The following is a 27,243-nucleotide window of genomic DNA, read 5'->3' as shown; positions in this document are numbered from 1 at the left end:
CTATTTCTATCAGTAATATCAGACACAAACTAGAAAATGTAGTTATGACAATAGACAAGACACAAGTAGATACGTCTGTTACTAATTATAATAATTAAGTTAAAATCTTCTGCACCCTTATACATCACAAGACAATTTGGTAGGCAAACATTTCCTCCTTTCAGTGGAACAAGACCTTGATATGTGGTCCCTTCTTGTTTAACTATATACCAGATCACTGTAATATTATCTGTGATGAACTGAATATTGTTCAGTTGAACATTTGTATGTAAACCTACCAGGAACCCATAGCCTGCCTCATTTTCTCCATATTGATTTGAAGTGACTTCTGATCGTAGCTACCTTGAGCTGTTAACTTGTTGAAGTAGGGCTCCTAAGCATAATTACAAAACGTCTATGATCAGAGTTGGCAGCTTGATGGTAGAAATAAGGTAATTTCTATAGATTAGTTGTTTATGTCTATCCACCACCTTTGTGCCTTATGGGAGATAAATAATCATAAATAAAGGATCTGTACATTCATTCCAAATCTGAGATGCCACGGTGTTTTTCTCAAATGTATATTTATCTTTGTGAGTAAGAAAATGAAACAAGACATGCATCTCTCAGTGTTCTCAGAAATTGTCTTGTTGTTATGGCTTGCTGCTGAAAACCGTAACGGGAATGGCTGGATCTCTGTTTCTTGCCCTATGTTGGAAAGCCTTTCATTAACCATGACTCTGTGATTGTCCAAAGAAAAGTCCGTGATATTGAAAAGATTTCTTGTAATTTACTAATTCCAAAAGACTGCAGTAGGCAATAGTCAGATAAACAAACTATGCCAATAATTCCTTTATTTCTGACAATCACAGCTGAAAAATAGAAATGACAGACTCTGCTAGCATGTTTTGTGAAAACTTCTCATTGGAATTTAAGATGTTCATTATCCATGTCAAATGTAGCCATGTCAGAATACTGATCTCTAGAAATGGAGTAGTACCATTCTGAATACTTTATGGTTTTTGAAGCTGTTCAGAACTGATAAGTCCAAAACTGGTCATGAGATGATGTCCTTTTTTGTTACCAGTAACCGTCTGGGGGGGGGGCTTCCTTTTTTGACTGGTAAGAACTCTTTGGATAGTTTTCTTTGTCAAAAGCTGGCCCACCAGTTGAAGGGCTATATAAAATGTGATGAGATGTATGAAGTTCTGAACAAATTATCATCACATAATCTTGTTAAAATGCAAAACCATTTGACTGCAGTTATCTGTTGCCAAGCAGAAAGATGACAGTAGTACTTATCCCCAGGTATATTGGAAAAGTGAAAGGAATAACAGAAAGGCAGCACTCATTTTAAAGATTTCTGGCTTGTACCTTGTTGACAAAAGTGCTGTGAAAGAGTTCCATTTCTATGTAAGTTTTTTTTAATTACTAATAAAATCATTTTGAGACTGGGGTGTTGGGAAGTACATGCATATCTTTGAATGAAAACCTTATTTCATTTTTTTTTAATTCCATAACGCTGTCATCTGCTGGTAATATAACAAAAACTCTTGAGGCATGGGAACATTTAAAAGTGCTGATCTCATGTTGTCTTCATAAGATTTTGTTTTAATCCAAGTTAGCCTTTTTGAAACTATTCCTAACATAGCAGCTCTTGAAGGAACACCTATAACATCACAAGCACATTTCGTTGTATGCACTCCTGTCTTGTTTGTTGTCACAACTATCTTTTCTATTTTCTGTCTGTTATTACTGTTAAAAATAGAGTGCATGTTTTCTTGAATCTGCACTAAAATAGAGCTTTGATAAAGGAATAATGAGATAATTTCTAAGGTATTGATTGCATAAACCTTTTATCACATTTATCTAATAACCTTGAATCCTAGTCTACCGTGAGTTACTTTAGTGGGCATAGTTTCTCCACATTAGGCAGATGTTAATAAAGATAAATATAATATGATTAGCCTTGTGGACACTTTATAAAGCCATTAGTCTAAGGGAGAGTGATACCGTCATTATCCTTTTTAGATGCTAGAGTCTGTGGCTCAGGGCACTGACTGTTTGCCTCCAGAGCATCTTTAAAAGTATAGCAGAGAGAAGGTAGTGTCCACTTTGCATATGAAGACAAAAACATCTTTATACCTTTTCTCTGCAGAAGAAGGATTGCTTACAGGTCATTTGAAACATTATTTCATGAAATTTCAAGATTCTATAAATGAACTGGCTTTTTGTTGCAGAACACAAAGACTCGGGAGGATTTTTCTTCTCAGAATCCTGAAATGGAGGGGAATAAGTCTGTCTCATATTAAAATCCTCCTCTACATTATAGAAGTCAGGAGAGGGAACTTTTCTCTTTACCCTTCCAAACCTTCATACATATCATGTAAAGATTTATATCTTGTTGTCCCTGCAAACAACTTACAACTGGAGGAAATCTGCAAAATGGCGGGAGCTAAATTAAATGATGGTACAGAGGATCTATTTGGATGGCCACTCCAGTAGCCGTAGGTTCATCCTCCACTGACATGCTCACAGGGGACACCAGTGCAGGTACTCATGAAGTCAGTGAAAAAGATACTGGGACTCCATATTCCTGTTTTTGACAGTTGTTAGAATTGTAGAACTCTCCTCTAATTCTGAAGTGGAAGAAGGGACTTTCATTTCTTTAGGTTTCTTATAGCTTCTGTCAAGGATTCTCCTCTATCAGATTTTACCAGTGTATTTCCTTTTGCTTGTTTGTTGAGGATTCACTGAAGTCCATTCTCAGAACAAAATGGGGAGTTTAAGAGAAAAATAGGAAACTTTGTTTTTTATGGGAAAATTCAGACTATGACTATCACAAACAATACTCTGACAATGTTTTAAACAAAGGTCTCTGAAGCAGATTAACAGGTAAGTGAGGCACTACACATACAAAATTATTATGGCATTAGGACAAGATGTGGAACAGTGGAAGAAGTGGCAAGAAGAACTGAAGAGTGCTCCTAGCAATGCTGGCTTTATATGGAAGCCTCATGTGCCAAATGAGGTTCAAAGGAATGCTGGTACAAGACCTGTATTGGAATTCATAGTAACTGAGGCACATCGGGTCACATATTTGGCCAGAAATGAATGTAACTAAGGTAAGTAAAAACACGTATTATGAATTACTGCCCTGCTGACCCTTCCCACAGAAGATCTTGTTGTAGCAATATGAGTTATGATAATGATATGAGTTACACTGCACAGAATAATAATCCTTTTTGGTAAAAGGTCCCTCAAGTAAAAAATATAGACCTTTCTTCTACAGGCTGTTTTTTCCATAGAAATAAACAAGAATTAAAGTCTGAAAACACATCTCCGTAGCAAATGATCATTACATACATCATTCATGAAATGTTAAAATGACTTGAAGTTATAGCTACATATACAAATAAAAAAAAAAACGGTAGAATATTTTATACAAGTATTTTTTCTTTCTTTTTCAGCATGGGGTAAATGGATACACCTGGAAATCCTGCACTTATTTTTGTATGTAGACAGATTAAATAAGAGGAAAGAAGTACCAATCCAGTTAGCATAATTACAAGATCAGATAGTTGGGGGGGGTACATAAAATGCATGTGTCAGCTCATATGCACAAGAGTGTGTGTGTGTGTGTGTGTGTGTGTGTGTGTGTGTGTGTGTGTGTGTGTGTGTGTGTGTGTGTGTGTGTGTGTGCGTGTTTAAGGGGAAGAAATTGAAAGGCTTTAGTCTTCTGCTCAAATAAATATATGTCACTTCTTAGCTTTGTTCTTGACAAATATTTAAAATTTGATGAATATGGTACAAATACCATTAGGAAAACCAGTACAAGATTAGACATGCTATACAAGGTTAAGCCATTTTGGGGGGATACTGCTGTTGTAACAAAAGCTGATTCACGTCATTATAAATAACGGCAGGAAAAGCAATATGAAATTAGGGGTACTGCACAAGGTGAGGGACCCCTTATGGACACTGCACGCGCAGCAACAGCCAGTTCAGATCTCCCCCCTCTCTGTCCTTTTCCTCCCACCTCTTGAAAGAGGTTTCCTCTTCTTCACCAGTCAAAAGAACTCTACAATGGCATGTCTAAACTTGCTTCTAGACATCTTAACAGGACTCATCTGCAAGAAATCTACACTGGTTAGAATGCTGTCATCAGCTCATGGTTATTAAATATAATTTTCACATAAGCTCTTATATCCACCTGCATGATCTTAGACAATGTCAGCATTTCCACATTCCTCAGTCCATAAGCCAGTTCAATCCTACAGACTTTGTTCCAGAGTTTTCCAATAGAGATAACAAATTGTCATATAGTCTGAGGTGTACTTCAAAAAAAAAAAAAAACATTCAGATCAGAGCTAAAAAATCACCTTCTGACAAAACAGATATGCAACTGCATCGTTACTTGCTTGTTTTCCTACCATGCACCCAACAGCAAATCTATATGCAAGCAATAATGCCCGACAGGGTGTATGTTAATGTGTAATTAACGCGCACCCAGGGGTGTTATAAGGTACGACTGCAGGCAGAGGACCTCTACACCCCGGAAGGGTATTAATTACATAGTAACACACACCCTGGAGGGCATTATTGCACTTAGACAATGGACTCTCTGTAAAACTGCTGTGTTTTAATTACTTATTTTTTTAATTACTATATTATTTTTATATATTTTTGATGTAAAATAGCTCCTCCACCTAATATTTCAAACTTGCTATAATATATGTTAATGGTGTTGGAGGAAGCATTTTTCATCAAAAATATGTAACATATGCTGAGGTAAGAGGTCGAGAGGTAAGCAGACCTCTTAACTGCTGCTGCTGCCAGGGATCGGTCTCAGTCTTCACTCTCTCTCTCTCACACACACCCAGTCTCTTCATCTTTCATGCACTCATACACTCTCACTCACAGATACTAACATATACTTTGTTATTTTAAGTTTCTTCTCTTTTTTCTTTACATTCCCTAAACAGCAAAAGCGCTGCTTAGCGAGTGTAAAATAACTGCTCGATCGATCTCACTGTTCACTCTGTCTCTCTCTCTCTCTCTCTCTCTCATACACACATACACAGTATCTTCTGCTTTCACACACACATACATATACATACGCAGTCTCTTCTGCTTTCATGCACGCATTCATTCACACGCGCAGACAGAAACATAAACACACTCGTACAGCTACATAGACACATATATACTTTTTTCTGTTTATTTTTTTTTACACTCACTAAACAGCAGAAGCCCTCCTTAGCAAGTGTAAAATAACTGCTCAATTTATCTCGCTTTCAGTCACATGCAATCATACATTTACACACACAGATATAAACACACACTTTTCTAATTCTTTTTTCTTTTTTTTTTTTTTTTACATTTCGTCCTCGTTAAACAGCAGAAGTGCTGCTTAGAGAGCGTAAAATAATGGTGGCCATTATTTTTTCTATCCGAGCTTCATCGCAGCTTGATATGATGTCGTGAAGCAGCGGACTCATTTTTCAGCGGGCATTACATCTACATTAATGCCCTCCTGGAGAATATTTGTTCTGCAGTCAGGGGTGCTGATGTAAAGTTTGCCCATTTTCTAAGCCCTGTTTATTCAATGCTGTCAGCCTCTTGCCAACACCAGGTTGAAAAATTTTGATGTAATTACTTTTTTTGTGTGTTTTATGTTTCCTTCGTTATCTGTTTTTCAGATTTTCTTATACCAGCTGTATATTGTGCGTATTTCATCATCTTATACATTTTACACTACAATCATATGCTTTTCAGATTTTCTTACACCAACTGCGTTGTGATGTCAACTATCTTGCAAAAATTTGTACATTCTGTTGTCTGGACATTCAGTGTTTATAATGTAATTGTAAATAAACAAATACTAAAAAATAAATAAAGGACAAACTGGAGGCAGGTGGACTAAATTAGTATTGACTAACAGAGTCACCAAATCAGTTGTAATGACATAAGATTGATGGAGATGTTGGAAACTGAATGAATATATAGAAAGTAAAAAAATGCTGTGGGAAGAGAAATTTAAGAAAGAACATTTTATTTATGATAGCTTGATAGTTCAGTGGATGCATATTAATCTGTGACATGAATGACAAGGGTTCAGTTCCCAACCTACATATCATATGGCACACTGAGAAGAGAGAAGGGTACCCAATGGGCCTGATTCCAAAATACTTGCTCTCAGTGTAAGTGACTACATTAGAACAGATTATGATCTATCGCACACTACTGCACATAAACTACAGAGATCAGCACAGGCAGAAAAACTTAGAAGATATACAGATAAATATAAAGAAAAGTACAAAATAAGCAATTCATTGATGATCCAAAAATGTTTTATAATTAGAAAATAAGGCAAAAGGAATAGAAACAAAGAAGAAATAGACATATTTTTGAGAAATATCTTAAGACCCTGTGGAACATAAACAAGACATTGAATGTATTGAAGAAGTAAAAGAAACAGTAAGAAATTCACATGTACAAGATATGAAATGTAATGAAGCAACAACTAGACACTGAAACGAAATTAAGAAAAGCTTCATTACATGAAGAATTAGCCCTAAGTAAGAAATAAATATATGTGCACCTTGAACAGACACCAACCTGGTTAACAACAGGAAAAACGATACTCCTTAAGACTAAACACACAGGCTATCCTAAAAACTATAGACGAATAACTTGCTTTCTGACAATGATTAAACTATATACTGAAACTGATGCTGACAGAGGCTATAGTCAAATAAGAAAACTCAATCATAGCAATAGAACAAAGGGGTAACAAAAGAAAATCAAATGGAACAAAGGATCATTTATTGTTAAATAAGTCATAATGGAGAATTGTAAAAAGAGGAAGAAACTAAGTATGGCATGGATACATTACAAAAAAGCATATGACACAATCCCACATTCTTGGATAAAGGAGTACTTACAGATGTATAAGATACACCCTAGATTGATCAAATACATTACAATGACCACAAAGCAGTGGCAAACCATTTTACAGCTAAGTCATGATGTTTGTCTTCGTTTGTCTTTTTGGCTTTTGCCAATTAGGGGTCACCACAGCGGAACTCCAGTCTGCTAATGATTGGCAGTTGATTTTTATGGTGCCGAGTTGCCAGCCTAACGTCCAACCTTCAACGAAGGTATGCCCATTCACGCATGTCTTTCAGAGGCCATTCGACTGCGGGGAGGACATGCAGACTCCACACAGAAGACTCAACAGCTGAGAATCGAACAGGAGAACCTCTTGCTGTGAGGTAACAACGCTACTGCTATACCACTGCGGCTTTAAGGACAAATTATTATCCCCTGAGGTAAAGATTCAAAGGAGGATATTCCAGGGTGACTTAGTCACCACTGCTCTTTTGTTGATTTGTTAATCAGGTAAGTGAGTTGGTCTGATGACCCTTTCCAGCCATGATTTTGTCCAATAAGGCAGAAAATGCATATAAACACTAAAGACAGAATAAAGTCACATATACAATATAGTCAAACACAATTCCACTGAAGATATTTACAAAACAAGATTGAAAGAATAATAACCAAAAAATATAAATGGAAAGCTTACTAAATAATGTGAAATACAGATATAAAGGTTGCTGAAAGTCAATCTAGGTTTTTCACAGCACCTTACCCCCCTGCCCTTAGAACTCTTTTTTTTCATCTCTCAAGTTAATCAGAGAGTGTTATTTCTCAAGTTACGAGATAAAAATGGAGAGATACATAAATGGATACCAAGTTAAGTTAATAAAACAGTGTTGAATCATAATGGGAGCTTAGGTTCAAAGATATTTACTAGGCTAAAGACCACTGAGGCCTTTTTAAGCCTAGCCATGCATTCTAAATCTTTAACAAGTTCTGGTACCCTTGATAAGGACAAGCAGGGGCTTAGGGTTTAAGGTGAAACCTTTAAAAGTGGGGGCCTGGCAGATAAATCATTTATAGGCTACCTGTGTCCATTACAGACATAGGTGCCAAACCAGGATGAATTTCCTGTCCCCCATCCAATTGCCCAAGTTACGCTTGAATTGGGTTAGTGAAGAGCTCCACTTGACATGGCTGGGAAGTCTGGTCTATAGATGAGTAATCATCTTATTTGTCTTAAATATTATGAAAGAATATGAGATGAAACTTATGGTTCCCTCTTCTGATTTCTGTAACAAATCTAAAACAGAAGGCCGACAGCCAAGATTAAGAGTTTTTTAACCTGTTTCCCTCTCACAGATTTCTTTCAGTAATATAGTAAATTCAGAGAGGGTAGGTAAGGCCGATTGTAACCATTTCCTAGTAATAATTTTCCTGGCAACAGCCAAGTAACATCATAGAAGAAAGTAATGCACTTTATCAATACATGAGGGAATAGGAATTTGATATAAAACTAAATCTTTAGAAATATAAATATTGTCAGACTATAAATCTTGATCAAACATTTGTATATGAGACCAATAATCACATAACATTCACATAAAATAAGAGACCAACCTGTTTTAGAATTCATACTTACTTTACACGTGTACTGCATTAATATTATTTATTCCACATAAGAAATCAATATTGAATTTTAAATGTTTGAGGTTGGTGATTTATTTTATATTACATTAAGTGAATGCATGTTGAACAGACATACAACTAACTGTAGCATCCATCTTTCAAAGTATTACTACTCAATCCATTGTTACCATTCAAATATTCAGAGGTGAAGCTATTGAGGTATACAAAGGTCTCTGCAGTTGTAAAACTGTTGGTGTGGATGAGATCTGGCTAGAGATGTTAAATGCAATGGGCAGGGTTGGAGCGGTTTGGACAACGTGATACTTCAGTATTATATAGAAGGAAGCAGAGACAGTACATCTGAACTGGTAGGCAGGTTATTTGATGACTAGATTAATTTAACCATAACTTAATAAATTCAGACTTTACACAGGAACATTTTTTACACTACATATATAAATATATGCATCTATATAAGGGAAGGTAGTATTTTATCTCTACCTCTGCTAACAAAATAATGCCCTACACATTTGTACTCTTTCATGTCTTAAACAATAGTACCCTATGCATAAGTAACAAATCAGAAGTTTAAGACCACTCATTTTTCATATGAATGTCTCATAAAACGTAATACCTTTTAATACATACTCAGTCCTTTTGTACAGTCTGGGTTTGTCCAGTTTTGTATAGACTTTAAGGTCTTGCTGTACATCCTTGCTAGGCATTACTATACTTTTCCTTAAAAAACATTTTTTATACCAACTCCAAAATGTATAAAGTCAGTGCAGCTGTGTCAGCAGAAAAATACTGAAACATATTTAAATTCATGGACTATTTGCACATTAAAACCTTATTCTCATTCAGTTTTAAAAAAAGCCATCTCCTTAACAGAAACAATCTCAACCACCGTAAAAAAAGTCTATGCCAGAATGCAGGAGAAGAGGATAAAAGTTACACTTCTGATTTGCCATGAAAAACAGAGGTTATGCCAATGCTGTGGTACAAAGGACCACTTATTTAGTCTTATGTAGCTGTGTGAGGTTTGATAATCCAGCCTACAGCAGTTTTATGACCATGGAGTGGACATATGCTGATGCACCCTGTTATGTACTATGAGGTCCTATTGTATTAAGTGGTACAATGGTCACTGTTATGTTATCTGGTGCTGGTGTGAAAATAGAAAGAGTTAAGTTCACATTACAGGAATTAAGCTGAATTAATTCAAGGTGAGTGTCAGGCTTTTCCAAGGATGTGTTTTTCTACAACTCCTGATCATGATCTTCATGACAGGATATCTCAAAGCAGCACAGGTTGGGAGGCTGACCAGTTTGAAAACCAGCATCTCTAATGTTTAAAGATGATGTTATCCTTTTCACCTCAAATGACTATGACTTCCAACTTGTACTTTTTTTAGTCCCTGCATCATCCTATGGCCTTCCTACCCCGTGCCACACATCTACTCTGGGTCAATCAACTGCTCTTAATCCCCCCAGGCTTTCTGTGATATGAGCTTGGCCAGTCATGTAACCCACGGGTGTCCTGGGGGGTTTGGCCATTACCATTCTGCCTTTTTATAAGCCCTACCTGTCACTCACCCACAAAAGGTAGCAATGTGGTGACACTTGAGGGGCAGGCATGCAGCATACCATCATGCCTCCTAAACAGCTCAGCCACGCCTACCACCCTTTGACCTACTTTGAGCCACATCACTCAATGTAGAGACCCCATCCTCCACCAGGGATTGCCACAGAGACTGACCATATAACTGCCCATCCCTTCCCTACAGCTCCATCAGTCACCTGAGCAACTAAGTGTACACAGGTCAAATGGGCTGTAGTCAGGGCTTTATCCCTACATGCAACCAGAGTGGCTTGATTTCCAAAATACATTTCAGTAATTGGCCACTGAATGTGAAAAAGTCAGAATAAAAAAAAAATCAATGGATTGAAATATGAGGCCACAGTTCTGTTGTGGAAAGGAGTGGAAAGCTGTTTTAGGAGAGCATGTGTGTGTGTGTATGTGTGTTTGTGTGTGTGTGTGTGTATGTGTGTGTGTGTGTGTGTGTGTGTGTGTGTGTGTGTGTGTGTGTGTGTGTGTGTGTGTGTGTGTGTGTGTGTGCGTGTGTGTGTGTGCGTATGTGTGTGTGTTGCATGTGTGTTGCGTGCATGTGTTTGTGTGTGCGTGCGTGTGCGTGTGTTTATGTATGTGTGTGCATGCGTGCGTACGTGCGTGTGTGTGTGTGTGTGTGTGTGTGTGTGTGTGTGTGTGTGTGTGTGTGTGTGTGTGTGTGTGTGTTTGCGTGTTGCATGTGTGCACTCACATGTGCATGAGGGAGGGTGGAAAGGCACAGATGTGTTTACTGGAATGTTTGAAGGGCTTTGTATGGTGTCTGTAATGTGAGTAATGAGAAGGAGAGCACAAATCTGACAAGTAGATTGGTACGACAGCAACCATCTTGCAAATATCTAAATGATCTGTTGCAGTGAAGTATAACAGTTCTCAGTAAAACTCCAACATGCTGGACTGAGGGCAGTGATTAAAACCTACAGATTGACCATCAACTGAAAAAGGTTTGGACCTGTCACAAGCCAAATGATAGGCTGAGAGGTGGATGCTATGGTCTGCCAAACAGTGTGATAAACTGCAGCTGGAGAAAGGATGTGTAAAAATATGCATCCTTGGGTTCAGCACTGCAGAACCTAACCATACAGTATGCTTGTCATAGACCAAGGAGAGAGGGGGAGTAGAGTGAAAGTACTGAACCTGCCTGAATAATGGCCTTCAGGTGACTTGCTACTCTCCACTAATGCCAAGGGGATGGGAAGTATATATATATATATATATATATATATATATATATATATATATATATATATATATATACCTATACAATCATAATCAACATCCCCCTTTTTCCCATTTTTCTACATGGGATCAGGGTGCAATTATATCTCGCAATTCAATGCCACTCTCCTACCTTCTTCGACACTCATGCCTGTCTCACGCAGCCTATCCATTACTGTGTTGGATGCCCTTAGTTCCTCTTCTCTTCTGTTTCAAATCATCTTCACCAGATTGTCTTCTGCATTCTGCACATGTGCCCGAACCACTGTCATCTGTTCTCTCTGAACTCTGCAAAATGGAACTACTTGGACTTCAGTTTTGATTTCCTAATTTCTTCTTTGCCACAGTGTGCATCCTACCACCAATCTCTAGCACTTCATCTCCATCACCTCTAGCTTCTTCAGCTGCTGTGCCTTCACTGCCCAGGCTTCTGTACCATACAGTAGCACTAGTCACACCACTGTCTTATACACCATACTTTTCAGCTTCTTTGGCATTCTTCTGTCACACATTACCCCTGATACTCTGTGTCAATTGATTACAGCCCCTTCAATTCTAGCTTTGACTTCCTCATTCAGTCTTCCCTTCTGTTTAGCTAACCCTCCCAGATTATACCATACCTCTCAACTGTCCAGATTTTCACAGAATGTACAACTTTTTGGCTTATATTTTTGGTTTGTTCCTCATAAAATTTGTGGTTTTCTGGCAAATCACTAGGGATGATCTGAGGACTGAAGTCACTAAATAATAGCATACATTTGAGTTTCAGACTTCAAATCCTTCAGAAAATGTATGTTAAAACAAACTGTTACTCTAGCAACTTTCTAAGTTTATAAGAGCAATATTTAAAATATGTCCCTGTTTTTAGGCCTTTGTCCCCCCATTTTGTTGGGCATTGTCCAGATTTCTTGCACTAAGAGGTTGAGAGGTATGATTATAGCTGTTAACTTGTTTCTCTATTTGACCTATTCTCTCAGTTTACAGCTTCTTCTGATTTCTCCACATTTGCTGCTATTACAACTCTCTTATTTATTCCCATTTTCATACTATATGCCTTCAGTTTTGCATTCCATTTCCCCTCTCTATAAATATAATTTATATACAATTTAAATATATATATATATATATATATATATATATATATATATATATATATATATATATATGTATAGATAGACAGAGATAGATATAGATATAGATAGATAGATATAGATACAAAGAGTATAGTTCAAAACGTAGACACCTGCAATACTGACAGTTCACAATCCTGACACATCAAACCGCATCACTCAAAATACAGACAAAACTCACATTAAATTTATACCAAAAGAACCCACTCCATTTCTCTGATTAATTTACATTAATGATACACTAAAATGAAACAAACAAAAAAAGAATAAACTAAACCATACCGCTATCACAGACCGTGGTTTGTCTAAATACTGATAATGTTACAGAAGGGTTTTTTCTAAGGCAAGGTGCAGGGTTATGATTGGAGGTAACATGGATTAGTAAGGTGGGTAGGGGAGCTAGGTCTATATCAGAAGATCAAAATTTCAAAACTTTGAATCTGATATGGTTGACACCATATGATCGAAGTCCTGAAACTTTGAATCTTTTAACGGAGATCTCCGTACAGCACGGAAAGGGAATAGCTTCCTTTTCTACACTGTAGTGCGATCTCGGAGTTGGTATATTTAAGTAGAGGGGGGTGGGGGGTGCAGGGGGGCTTGCCCCCTACTTAGAGCATTTAAATGGTTTGCTTTTGTAGGTTGTTGTGTTTTATTACATTTTCAATGTTTCAGAACTTCGATTATATGGTGTCGACCATATCAGATTTAAAGTTTTGAAACTTTGATCATGTAATATAGACCCGGGGAGCTTTGCCCCTACTGCACAACCTTATTAATGCATGCTAACCTTAACCCTATACTTTAATGTAGAAAAACCCTTTCCGAACCCTGCACTTTACTTTAGGAAAAAACCTTTCCATAATATTACCACTACACAAGGTATGTTCAGACACAGAAACACTCAGCAACAAATGTACAATATTAATGCTATCCCTTTATCTAACCTTTACCCTAACCCAGTGATATTCACACAAACACATTCCCAGCCCTAATACCAACAAACGTATGTCCTACTACATTTTGAACTGTCACCATCCTGATGGTGCCATTAACGGCAACTACATATATAAATATATATATATATATATATATATATATATATATATATATATATATATATATAAACACTTTATAATCTCGAAATACTGAAATGTTGAATTTCAGTATCTTGAGACTACAGAGTCGAAGTTTGAAAATAACGAAAGTGCATAATCGCGAATTCTAATATCTCAAAGTTGCGGTTATAGCTTTACGCTATGTAATGTCTGGGATTGTATGTGGATGGTGTGCAGTTACGTGTGTGGATTTAGGTGTTATGTCAGGTAAGTGAGTGTTTTCTAAGGGTTTTGGGTGGGAGTTTGAGTGTATGTGAGTGTGCTGATATGTGTGATTTGTGTGTGAGGGACTGTAGAATGCGTGCGTGTGTGTGTTTGCTTTTGTTTACTGTTTGTGCAATCTCGGAGTTAGTATATATAAGTGGGGGGTGGGTGGGGGTGCAGCACCCCACCTGAGGGCTGCAGGGGGGCCTGCCCCTCTGCTTATTTGTGTTGTAGGTTTGGGAATGTGTGTTGTTTTGTTTGTTTATGTTGTGATGTGGGTGTTGTGGTATATGTGTGGTCTGGTGTGTGCTGTGTTTTAGGTGTTTTGAATTTAGCTGTTTTGGGCTTCGTGGTTTTGTTGTTTTGGTGTTGTGTGGATTTGATTTCATGGTCTCAAAAAACTGAAATTCGAGATTATGAAGTGAATATATATATATATATATATATATATATATATATATATATATCATATCATGAGGTCTTTAATTATAAAAGTTCTCAAGTTCTCTCACATAAGTAAACAGATTTTGATGGCACACTGAACACACTAGCATGCCTGATGTATGCTCTGCCTGTCTTATCCATTTCTCTACTTACTAATTAAGGAACAGGTCTTATTTAGCTAATAACTTTTTCTGTCTCTTATTTAGCTAATAACTTTTTCTGTCATCCATCTTATGAATTGTTTTATATTATAAGAATGTAAATTTGACAATGTCACAAATGATGTTTCAATGATAATTCAATGAAGGTGTTTGGAAAAAAAATAATTATTTTATATTTCTTCCATGTATTCTTAAATTCTTTTTACATGTTTTGATCCTATATCCTCTTCAGGAATGTTGTTTCATAGTTACATAGTTTAGTACTAGGCTATCTGCCCTGGGGCATTTGTAAGCCTAGCCATAGTGATGTGGCTTTTGCCACCCCATGAAATGGTACAAAAATGTACAGAATAAATTTAGAATACTGTGCCTCTGTCTAGTAGTGACACAATGAAGGTCCCCTTATATAATAGAATTAGTTTACTATGCCCCTGTCTAGCAGTGACATAGATGTGACCCCTGGGGTAAACTTACGATCTCCCATCCACTCATCAATATTTCTCTTGAAGAGAGTCAGTGAGGGGCTCTGCCTAATATGAACTGGGATCTTGTTCCAAAGCATGGGAAGCCTCTGGGTTATGAATCTATCCCTCCAGCATGTCCTATTCATACTTGTGCTGAGGTTTAAGTCTTTAGCTCTCGTGGTCCTGATGGATTTGGATTTTTTGAGATGGAGCATGTCCATCAGATCCTGATTGGACATGGCCTTGTACGTCAGGCAGAGATCACCTCTGAGCAGGCGGTATGCTACTGAATAGAGCTGAAGTTTCTTTAGTCTGGCAGAATAAGACATATGTTGGAGACCCTTGATCCTCTTGGTGAGGTACTTTTGTGGTCTCTCCAGCTGTTGCAAATGCCGGGTGAGGTACATACCAAATGGGGCATTGTACTCAATCATGGGTCTGATGAGGGAGGAGTATAGGGGTACAATGACATCCTTGGATCTGGATGTGAATCCCTTCATGATGAGGTGTGCAAGGTAGAATGTTTTTCTAACCACTTTGGCAACGTGGGTGTCAAATGAGAGGTCGCTGTCGACTTGGGTCCCTAGGTCTCTGATTACTTTTTCCGTACTCAGTGGGTTGCTGTCTATGTGATAATTTGTGGGTACTTTGTTTTTCCCAAAGGGGATTACTATACATTTTTTGGCATTTAGTTTAAGGCCGTGACTCCGGCACCAGTTGTCCGTTTCTGTGAGACCTTTTTGTAGGATGTATGTGTCCGCTGATGTATCAACTATGGCGCCTAGTTTGCAGTCATCTGCGAACTTTGTCAGCCACAACCCTCCCATGTTTGCTTTAACATCTGAGAAATAAATGCCGAACAAGAGGGGTCCCAGGACAGATCCCTGTGGGACACCACTTGTGACTGGCTTTGAGTCTGACATTGCTCCAGCGATTTTAACTTTATGGGTTCTGTCCTTTAGCCAGTTTGCAACCCATCTAGTGACATAAGGGTTTACGTTTAAGCTGTTGAGCTTATCTATGATGCCTGAGTGGGGTATTGTGTCGAAGGCCTTAGCCAAGTCCAGGTAGGCTGTATGGACTGCTTTGCCCTCATCAATGGCTCTAGTGACTGTTTTGAAAAAGTCAACCAGGTTCAAAAGGCAGGATCTGCCCTTTACAAAGCCGAACTGGGTGGGGTCAAGTGTCTGTAGGTCCCTTATGTCTCTGTTTATGAGTTCCATAATGATTCTTTCCATAGCTTTGCAGACCAGGCTGGTTAAGCTTATGGGGTGGTAGTTCCCAGGGTCTGTAGAGGTACCCGCTTTGTGGAGTGGGACCACTGTTGCTGTACGCCAGTGTTCAGGTACATATCCTGTAGTAAGGCTAAGGTTAAATAGCATTTTTATTTGCGGGTTTAGCTCCTCTTGGAGTTCATGTAGCACGCAACCCGGGATGCTGTCAGGTCCCATTGATGCTGTGTTTTTAGCTTTGTTGAGGGCGGTTCTCACTTGGACATCTGAGATGACAGGGAGATTACATTCAGCTGGGATAAGTATTTCTTTTTTGGGGGGTGAGGGAGGGGAGAAATTTGCACTGAAACTGTCAGCCAGAATGTTGGCAATATCTGTGGGTTCAGTGTATTTTTTGTTGTTGTGAACTAACTCTGAGCATATCTGAGGGTTTCCGCCCAGGTTTCTAACATAGCTGAAGAAGGCTTTGTGGTTATCTTTAGTGTCCTTAGTGATTTTTCTCTCAAAGTTGGCCTTGGATGTTTTTATGAGAGAACGTAGTTTTCTGCTAATGTTGATCAGAGATGTCTTCCCTTTATGGGATTTTGCTCTGACATGCAGTAGCTTCCTTCTTTTGTTATACAATTTGTTAATGGCTGAGGTCCACCAGACAGGATGCTTGCCTTTGGTGGTGAGGGACTTGGATTTATTTGGGATTGCATGATCCATGCATTCTTGGAGATGTCCATAGAAAGCATTTGTGAAGGATTCGGCATTGTGGGATGTGGTATCCACTGGCCCAGTGGGCTTAAAGGATACCATCTCAGTCTTAAGAAGAGTGAAGTCTGGTTTTGAGAAGTTTTGCACTGTGGTCGTTTGTGCTGGGGTGGAGGTGGGATATGTATATCCAGGGTGATTAGTTTGTGGTCAGATCTCACTAGTGAGGGGTATACCTCCGATGTGGAGCATTTTGTCCCCATGTTTGTGATGATCAGGTCTAGTATATTATCTCCCTAGTGGGAGAGGTGACTAGTTGTTCCAGTGCATTTGAATTTATGAATTCCAGGAACCTTTGGGCTAGGGTGTTAGGGCTAGAATAATGTACCCAATCTATGTTTGGGTAGTTGAAGTCTCCCAGTATGATGGTATTTTGTGATACATTCATATCCTCCAATGTCTTCAGGAAGGCTGAGTGGGGTTCCTGAGATTGGGAGGGTGGTCTGTAACATGCTACCAGTTGTATAGCAGTTTTGCCTATGGTTAGTTGCACCTGTATGGTCTCTGATGCTTCATGTGTTGCTACTAACCTGGAGGTGTGGGTGTCCTTGATGAATATGGACACTCCCCTCCTTTGTGGTTCGGCCCGGGTTTTGGGGCGAAAAGCATGATATGAGGTATAGCCTGGTAGCACTGGGGTGCTCTCAGGAGCCTTGAACCAGGTTTCAGTTACTGCACAGACGTCAATGTTCTCCATGCTGAGGAGTGCATCAAGTGCCTGCATCTTGAGATTTAGACTTCTGGCGTTGAGCAGCATTACCCTTAGTTTTTTTCCATTTTTGTTTTCTAAGGAGGTGGGTTTGTCTTTTGAGCCTTGCCTAAAAAGGGACTATGGGGTGGCAAGAGCCTTAGCCAATATCCGGAAGCCCAGTGGTGACAGGTGTAAGCCATCCCTTGCGAAGCAGCGTGGCTTGTCCAACATGTCATCCCAGGCAGACAGACATTGGATCCCCTTAGAATGACACCAGTACTTAAGCCAATTGTTAAAGCTGATCATCTTGTCTTTGTATTGTGGCATCATTCTTGGTGAGGGCAAGATGCTGCTCAGGGTCAGGGTCATACCAGCCTGGGCTACATAATCGGAGAGCTCCTCTATGTCTCTTTTCATGTAGTCCAGGGAGGTACGTCTCAGGTCATTCACGCCAGCATGGACAATGACGGAGTCATATTTGTACTTGCTTTGGAATGACCTGAGTGCATGTGTTATGTGGAGGATCCTAGCTCCCGATAGGCAGCTCACAGTCACCCTCTCCTTGTTCAGCCTGGTAAGCGGGACATCAGTGTGTCTGACTATAGAGTCACCTATTACTAGTGTATCAGGCATGGTGTTTGGCCTTAAGGGCTGTGATTGGTTGACACACTGATTTATTGAAGTATGTGTTGCATGTGTTTTGTTTTGAGGTGGTGGATTTTTGGATGTCTGCTTTGGGAGCCTCTGTTGTTTTGGTAAGTTTTTTATTAGAGCCTCCGAGTATGTCTTTGTGTTCTTATGTGTTTGGTTTGCAGTTGTGGTAGGTCTATGTGGGACTGGGTTTGTTGTGTGTGTGGTTACCATCTCCTCCTGTCTGGTCATGCCAGCCCTGAGTTGAGAGAGTTCAGCCTCCTGTTTGGCTATATAGTTGCATCTCTCACATGTATTTGTGTTTGTTGGGAGGAGGAGAGGGTTGTCTGTGTACATGAGACAATTGTAGCATTGTCTCAAGATACCCAGATTAACCAGCTGAACTGGAGAGGACGCCAGTAATCTACCACTCGACATGCTAGAACAGTACAAGGGAGTGCTGTGCCTTTAAGGGAAGTGGATATTCACAGGGGTGGTAGGTGGATGCAGTGCTTTACTTAGTACGAGAGTGCTTACTTAGTAGAGAAGTTTTGAGAACAAGTGCTAGGCTTATAGTATAGCGAGTAGTCTGATTATACTAAGAGTAGAGCTTCCTTAAGGGAAATTTTGAAGAGCACACTTGGCGGAGCCAGAAGAAGTTTAACCTTGTTTAACCGGCGCTGCGCTATGCGCACAACCACGCAAAGCCGTGCAAACACGGATTTTAAACAGGGAACTACAAAAGAGCTAGAAATGGTCCAAAACAACCAATTACTACAGCTCTTGTGCTGAGGCCACTTCCTACAGGGACAGGTAGGCTGCTCAAGGCTCCCCACTCCCACTGGTGAGCAAAGAAACTTCCTTCTATCCAAGTAAGGTAATGGACAACACAGGAACTACACCACAGCCCAGAATACAGCAATGCCTGCAAACTGGTCTAAACTAGTCGAGGAGAGGTGGGAAAACAAGGATTAACCGCGCAAAGCCGTGCAAATGCGGATTTTAAACAGGGAACTACAAAAGAGCTAGAAATGGTCCAAAACAACCAATTACTACAGCTCTTGTGCTGAGGTCACTTCCTACAGGGACAGGTAGGCTGCTCAAGGCTCCCCACTCCCACTGGTGAGCAAAGAAACTTCCTTCTATCCAAGTAAGGTAATGGACAACACAGGAACTACACCACAGCCCAGAATACAGCAATGCCTGTAAACTGGTCTAAACTAGTCGAGGAGAGGCGGGAAAACAAAGATTATTTTTTTGTTTTTTTGTTTTTTTGATAGAAACACACAGAAAATGCAGAAACAGTGATAAATCAGTTACACAGGCTAGCACACTTTAGTGGGCAGCCTCAACAGTTAAATTAAACAAACAAACAAACAAACTTTCGATCAAATTCAACTAAAAAGTAACTTTAAGTGCAGATTTTAAAATAATGCAGCAAACAGCTAAAAAACAGATGTGAGAGTGTTCAATCTCGCCTTTGTTCTTACACATGGGTTCGGAGCCGATCCTCGTCTCCGTGTCGGCCGCTTGCAAGCTCTGCATCGAGAAGAAGCTCGAGATCACCTAATACCCACAATCCCCCTCTGCCTTTACCTCAGATCTAGTTTGCCACTGCAGCGTTCGCATCACTGGGTCGAGCTCGAGCACCTGAGATAAGATTTAGAATTTTATTCTTGTATTTTTTCTTGGTACTTTAGTGTTATAAAGCTGTTTAGTGATAATTTGTGTGTGTGTGGTAAGGTATAAGGGAATCTCGGTACCGTTAAGTTATAAAACTTAGTTAGAGTTCTCTTCGGGGCCTACCACCCCTTATTGGATTTGACAACCGGATTGACTTTCACTACTGGATTTGACAATTTTACCGGACTTGACTTTTTACTGGATTTGACTATTTTTCTACTTATAGTGACATGTCTGAAAAGGCCAAATCAGGGTTCAAGCGTTGCCAATGTGGGCAAAAAATGTCAGTAACTGACAATCATAGTTCCTGTGTCTACTGTCTTGGCCCTCTCCATCTGCAAGAAGACTGCTCTATTTGTCATTCTTTCAGTGGGAGGGTCATGACAGATAGGCGAGGAAACTAATGGACAGGGGTTTGTTAAAACCTTCCTTTCAGGAGGCTCTGGATGCTTCTGACCAGGCATCCAAGTCCTCGAAGGAATCGAAGACGTCGGAGCCCAAGTCATCGGCTCTGAGCTCTTCGACTAAAGTTAGATCACCGGTTCCACAGACTTCGGGGCCGAGTGTTCAACTGTTGTCAGTTTCGAGCCTCGAGTCTTGGAACCGGTGATGGAGCTCCCTCCCTCGACACTATTGAGGTCGGCTCCGTCTTCGGTTCCTTCGACCCGTTCTTCTAAGCTCTCCGATATCGATGTGGACCATGTGGTGCAGAAGTTATTGGAACATTCGGCCCTATCCAAACTTATCTCAGTTTCCACCCAATTGGTGTCGAAACTTGAAGGCCTCCCATTATCTCCATCCCCTCCTCCTCCGAGACTTGTCCAGTCTTTGGAGCCAGAAGAGGTTGATCTACTGATTGTGGAGCCCTCGGTGCCAGAACCGTCCTTTTCTCGGTCTGCTCCTTTCACCTCGACTCCGTCGGATCCGGTACCGGAGTCTCGGAGCCGACGATCCGTCCTTGGTTCCGGGGCCGAGAGTCGAACTGACGTTTCGGTTCCGACTCTTCCTCTCGGGGCCTCGGCGCGGATCGATTCGGCTCCGTCCTCGGGGTCGATGCCTTCGGTGCCTGTCTCGGGGATTCTTCCCATTTCTTCGGAACCGGGAGATTCCTCGACTCGGGACCCGGGGGCCTTCGATCTCATGAGGAAGGTGTTGTCTACCCAGACAACCACATCAGTAGAAGCAGCCTCTCCTCCCCATAAAGGACCGTTATCTTCCTCTGCACCAACGGCCACATCCAAGCGTCGAGCACCGGTGTCTCAGCCACCCCTGGAGGGTGCCCCCTCTTCCTCGGAGGCTTCTTCGGATGCTCCCCCCGAAGAGGTCCCTAGGAAAAGATTGTGTAAGAGGAGACACTTAGATTCTCCACAAGAATATTTAACATCTGATACTGACTTGGATGAGTCAGAAGGGTCCCCAAAGTCACCTTCAGAAGATGTCTCTTTTTCTGACATCTTGGAGATCCTGAAGCAGAGAGGTGATTGGCAGTCCCTCCCCCCTTCTGAGGATGAGTCAGTCTTGCTGAAGGCATTTGGTGCTCGCCCTTCCTCCTCCTGGGTCACTCCGCCCTTCGATGAGTTAATGGAGTTGATTGCTCGAAGGGTGTGGGAGACACCTGACACGGTGGAACCGGTCCCTAGGAAGCCTAATAAGTACATCACTGCACCCCAAGACAAGGCTTACCTCACTAAGGGAGTTCCAGTGGACGCCATGGTGGTGGCAGCGGCCACGAAAAAGGAGATGTCGGAATCTTCCTCATCTGTCCATCCGCCTAACAGAGATTCTAGGACTATGGACAGATACGGGAAGCGCATTTTTAGTTCAGCGGCTTTTTCTATGCGATCCCTGAACTATTTGACCCATTTTACACGCTTACAGAGGGATCTAGTCAAAGAGTTGGGAGATACCCTCCAGGGTACTACAGATGCTGCGGTCTCAGAGAAAGTTACAGCACATCTAAATACCCTTACATCCATTGTTAACTCATCCATGAGGCTGCTATCATATGCAGCCGAAGGATCGAGTAGGGCAGCAGATTCAGCGATTGCTCTTCGTAGGCAATCCTGGATGTGCTTATGTTCATTTGCGGAAGCCTTCAAGTCTTCCTTTACTAACGCCCAATTTGATGGTGCCACACTTTTTGGCCCTAAAGTAAAGGAGACCCTTACCCGGTGTGAACAGGAGGGAAAGACTCTGTCTGCTGTCGGAGTCTGTTTTTCCACCCCTTCCAGACCGTACCCCAAAGGGCAACGTGGTGGGAAAATGTGGTTTCGAAAACCTCAAGGATCTTTCCCAGGCACACAGGGTGATGCCCCCTCTAGAGGCAGAGGAGGGGGCAGAGGTGGAAGACGCCGCCCTGGCGGCAGAGGGGGTCTGCAAAACCAAGGTGACAGGGATACCCCCCCTGGAAAACCTTTCCAGCACTCCTGAGAGGAGGCCCGACTGTCCTGCTCTGGAGGCAGTCGGGGGTCGCTTAGCTTTATACCCTCAGGCCTGGCAAAACTTTACTACAGACAACTGGGTAAAAAGTGTTGTTACCAGAGGTTACAAAATATCATTTCTCTCCTTCTGTCATCCAAAAAATCCCCGGCAAAGCTGGTTCTAAAGGTCTTGGGTCTCATGGCAGCTTCTCTTATTGCGATACCATTGGGAAGACTGCACATGAGAGTTCTACAATGGCTACTGTTTGCACAATGGTCGTTCCAACAGCTACCTCTGACACACGAAATTCTGATTACAAACATATGCAAATCACATCTAACTTGGTGGCTTCAGACTTGCAACCTTTCCAGCGGAAGACCATTTGTGCTACCCACGCCATCAGCGACGATAACCACGGACGCTTCCCTGATAGGGTGGGGGGGCATCTTTCAGGGACAGACAGTCCAAGGCGAATGGACCAATTTGGAGTACAATCTGCACATCAATGTTCTGGAGTTGAGGGCAGTGTTTTAGCATTGCAACACTTTGCTCCCCTTCTTCCTCTAGGGACTATTGCAGTTCAGACAGACAACATGTCTGTAGTCTGGTTCATAAACAAGCAACGGGGTACCAGGTCTTATCAACTATGCAGGGAGGCCATGAGAATTTGGCAATGGGCGGAGTCCACGGGTCGCTTTCTGATCGCAACGCACATCCCGGGGTCATCCAACGTCATAGCCGACAGGCTGAGCAGAGCAATACTGTTGCCTCACGGTGGTCCCTCAAACAGTCAATTGCGAACACGATATTTCGCAAGTGGGGCCAGCCTTCCTGCGATCTGTTTGCGTCTCCAATGAATGCCAAATGCAGGAGCTACTTTGCCCTATTACTCCCTCCAGGTGAAGGCCCCAGGGACGCTGGTGCACGATTGGCCCCGGGTCTCCTGTATGCTTTTCCTCCTTTTCCCCTGATTGCAAAGTTTCTGCAGAAAGCCAACAACCTTCAGAGGACGATAATCCTCATTGCCCCATTCTGGCCTCATCAAATTTGGTTCCCCTTTCTATTGCATCACCGCATTCGGGGACCTTGGATGCTGGACCCAGAGCCAGATCTACTGACTCACTCATCAGGAGTTCCTCACCCATCCCTCGAATCACTCCATCTAGCAGCTTGGCTGCTCCGCTTCCCTTTCTAGCCAGGTCTGATTCCCTTACACCGGCGGTTCAGAATATATTAGTGGCTTCTCATAAAGCTTCCACTACAAAAACCTACACCAGTAAATGGAAACGTTTCATCTTCTGGGCTAATTCACATCATTTGGACCCTGTTATAGCTCCGTTGAACAAGATCTTGGAGTTTTTGACAGAATTGTTCCATGAAGGAGCTTCTCCTGCTACTTTAAGAGTGCAATTGGCTGCCATTTCTAACTTTCATGTGGAAGAATGTGGTGCGCCTATTATGGCTCACAGACTTTGTAAAGCTTTTTTAAAAGGATCTTTTCACATCAGACCACCTGTTAGAATTCCTACATCACCTTGGAATCTCAACCTCTTACTTTCTAAATTGATGTTGCCCCCTTTTGAGCCAGCCTCAGTTTGCCCATTGAAATTTTTATCGTGGAAAACTCTATTCCTGGTGGCCATTACATCCGCTAGGCGAGTGTCTGAGCTTCAGGCTCTTTCTATTAAACACCCTTATTTAATTTTCCACTCTGACAGAGTATCCCTTCACACTAATCCATCCTTTCTCCCCAAAGTTTGCTCTACTAATAATATTAATCAGTCCATTGAATTACCCACCTTTTTCAAAAATCACTCTAATAAGTTAGAGTATATGTTGCACAAGTTGGATGTCCATAGACAACTCAGGTTTTATTTGGATAGAACAAAAGATCACAGGAAATCTGATCAACTGTTTGTAGCCTTTGCTGACAGCAGGAAGGGTGTAGCAGTTATGAAACAAACTCTTTCCAAATGGCTAACTGATTGTATCACACACGTTTATGAGGCTTCTAATCAAACCTTATCGGTCAAACCTAAAGGACATTCTACGAGATCAGTGTCTACATCTTTAGCTCACGCAGCTCGCTTACCATTAGACACGATTTGTGCGGCTGCTACTTGGGCTAAACCACATACATTTATCTCTCATTACAAAGTGGACAGGGTTTCTAGGGACAGGGCAACCTTTGGTTCCACTGTGCTCAAGAACATTCTCCCGTGAGTTCCTCAGGATCATGGAGCTAGGGACGCTACCCATGTGTAAGAACAAAGGCGAGATTGAACACTCTCACATATAGAAGTTATGTCCTTACCATAACGTTCCATGTGGAGTGTTCATCTGCTTTGTTCTACACTCCACCTTCCCACCCTTAGGAAGAACATTCAATTTGGTGCCTGGTCTGGAGTATTCTCCTTCTACAGTTGCAATAGTTGTATTGTATGATACACTTGTGTGTATATATATATATATATATATATATATATATGTTTATATGTATATAGATGATCCTATGATTATGTAAATTTTGGTATGTGTGTGTGCTCTCTATGGCTGGTTTGCTTGCAAACTAGATCTGAGGTAAAAGCAGAGGGGGATTGTGGGTATTAGGTGATCTCGAGCTTCTTCTCAATGCAGAGCTTGCAAGCATCCGACACGGAGCGGAGGATCGGCTCCGAACCCATGTGTAAGAACAAAGGCGAGATGAACACTCCACATGGAACGTTATGGTAAGGACATAACTTCTATTTTAAGCTTGTTCAGGTTAAGCTACAGAAGCTATTCCAAGTAAAAAAACAGCAAAGATACTTAAATCCAGAAAGTAGTCACTTTTCTGAGTTCTCTGTAGCTAGGACCACTCTGCAGGACCACGAGGAGCTTGTCTGAGCAGTATAGCCAGAAAAAAACACCCAGAGGCGGATTTTAAACAGGGAACTACAAAAGAGCTAGAAATGGTCCAAAACAACCAATTACTACAGCTCTTGTGCTGAGGTTACTTCCTACAGGGACAGGTAGGCTGCTCAAGGCTCCCCACTCCCACTGGTGAGCAAAGAAACTTCCTTCTATCCAAGTAAGGTAATGGACAACACAGGAACTACACCACAGCCCAGAATACAGCAATGCCTGTAAACTGGTCTAAACTAGTCGAGGAGAGGCGGGAAAACAAGGATTATTTTTTATTTTTTTGATAGAAACACACAGAAAATGCAGAAACAGTGATAAATCAGTTACACAGGCTAGCACACTTTAGCGGGCAGCCTCAACAGTTAAATTAAACAAACAAACAAACAAACTTTCGATCAAATTCGACTAAAAAGTAACTTTAAGTGCAGATTTTAAAATAATGCAGCAAACAGCTAAAAACAGTTTAAGCTTCTTCAGGTTAAGCTACAGAAGCTATTCCAAAGGTTACGTTCATCCACAGCCGTTTCTTTTTAATAGTCACACTGATGCTTCTCCGTTGAGTTCACTATCGTTTATCTTTAGACTGTCTTTTTTCTGCTCTCTTACATCCCATTTCTGAAATATAGTGCTCATTTTGACTCTATTGACTATTCCCCAGAGGTATTTCAATATTTGTAACATAGCCCCTCTCTGCAGTCGTTCATTAATATTGGATATGTTATGATCTTGTAATTTGTTACAGTATGGCTTCTGATGAAGATAGTGCACCATTTTATGGCCACTGACTTAACTGCCTTTCCTGTCTGTACTCCTATGAAGAACAGGCCTCCATAAGTGCACATGGTATGTTAGATGTCAACTTGCTAGTTGTCTGTAAAGAGCAAGGCCACTTACTATTTAAAAAAAAAAAAAAAAAAAAAAGAAACAGTTGTTAGGTGTTTCATTACCTCGTTTTCCCAGTCCAGATAGTGGGTGGTTTACACAGATTATAAACCTTAATATGTTTGAATACGATGCAGGGACTTCCTGGACCACCAAAAGTACATTTTTACATAGAAGGTCATGGACTACCAAAGTAAAATGTGAACTTGAACTTGTGTGCAATAAATACATTTATTTAAAACATCAGTTTGAGGCTATTTTATTTCTCCAGGGTCCTGGTGTGCCTTGTGTTAGACTGGGTCGCTATCTTGGATGTCTTTTGTTGAACAGTAAATTCACAAAAGCATTCAAGATGGCAGATCACAGGTGGTGAAAGGGTAAGGGGGAAAGTAATGATACAGGGGAGGTAAAATATTAACTGCACTTGAAACAACAAGTTAGACAGGCTTATAGTTGCCAGCTGCCATTAAGTAAATACAATTAAACTGGGTTTTATGCTTCCTGTTTTAAGTCTGAGAACTTGTCACATAGTTTGCCTTCTTACCACTCACTGTACCAGATATTTCGCTGACGAACCTTTGAGAGGTATGAGAACAAGGCAGCTGAATAATACAAACTATTTCAGAGTAACTACTGCTTAACATCAATACCTTGATCAACTTTTCTATATTTATTTAGTGTACCAATAATCAGTTGCTTTTTAAACAATACATTTTTATTTAAAAGTGGCCTCAATTTTTTTGCTCATGATTCAGACACAAAGTAAAGAAATACTGAGTAACAAAGGCCCAACATAAGGGACAATTTTAAAGCACAATTTCTGCATCAATGTGCATTTTCTAAAGGATACAAAGTATGAAACTTTAATGTCTGTCATTATTGATGGAAAGTAATACTCTGTGATTTACCAGAAAAAAAAATGACAGAGGACAAAACAAAAATAAGAGGCAACACCAGGGACGTTCTGCAAAATCAGGGCCGGCTATGTGTAAAAGTATTGCTATTTTTTTTAACCCAAAACATCAGTGGCTATGTTTAGGACTCCATCTAATGGGTAATCCTGACAACACAACACAAAGCTGAATTTAAGTAACAATTCCTTAAAAAAAACAAAAAAAAAACTATGAAGAGAGTCTGGTTAAATTAGACTCTTCACTGTGAAATACCTTAAACCTCCTGTAGTGGAGGC

The sequence above is a fragment of the Protopterus annectens genome, chromosome 4.part0 (genome assembly GCF_019279795.1).
Source record: "Protopterus annectens isolate FY-2018-M chromosome 4.part0, PAN1.0, whole genome shotgun sequence".
Taxonomy (NCBI): domain Eukaryota; kingdom Metazoa; phylum Chordata; order Ceratodontiformes; family Protopteridae; genus Protopterus; species Protopterus annectens.
Note: the sequence above shows the minus strand (reverse complement) of the source record.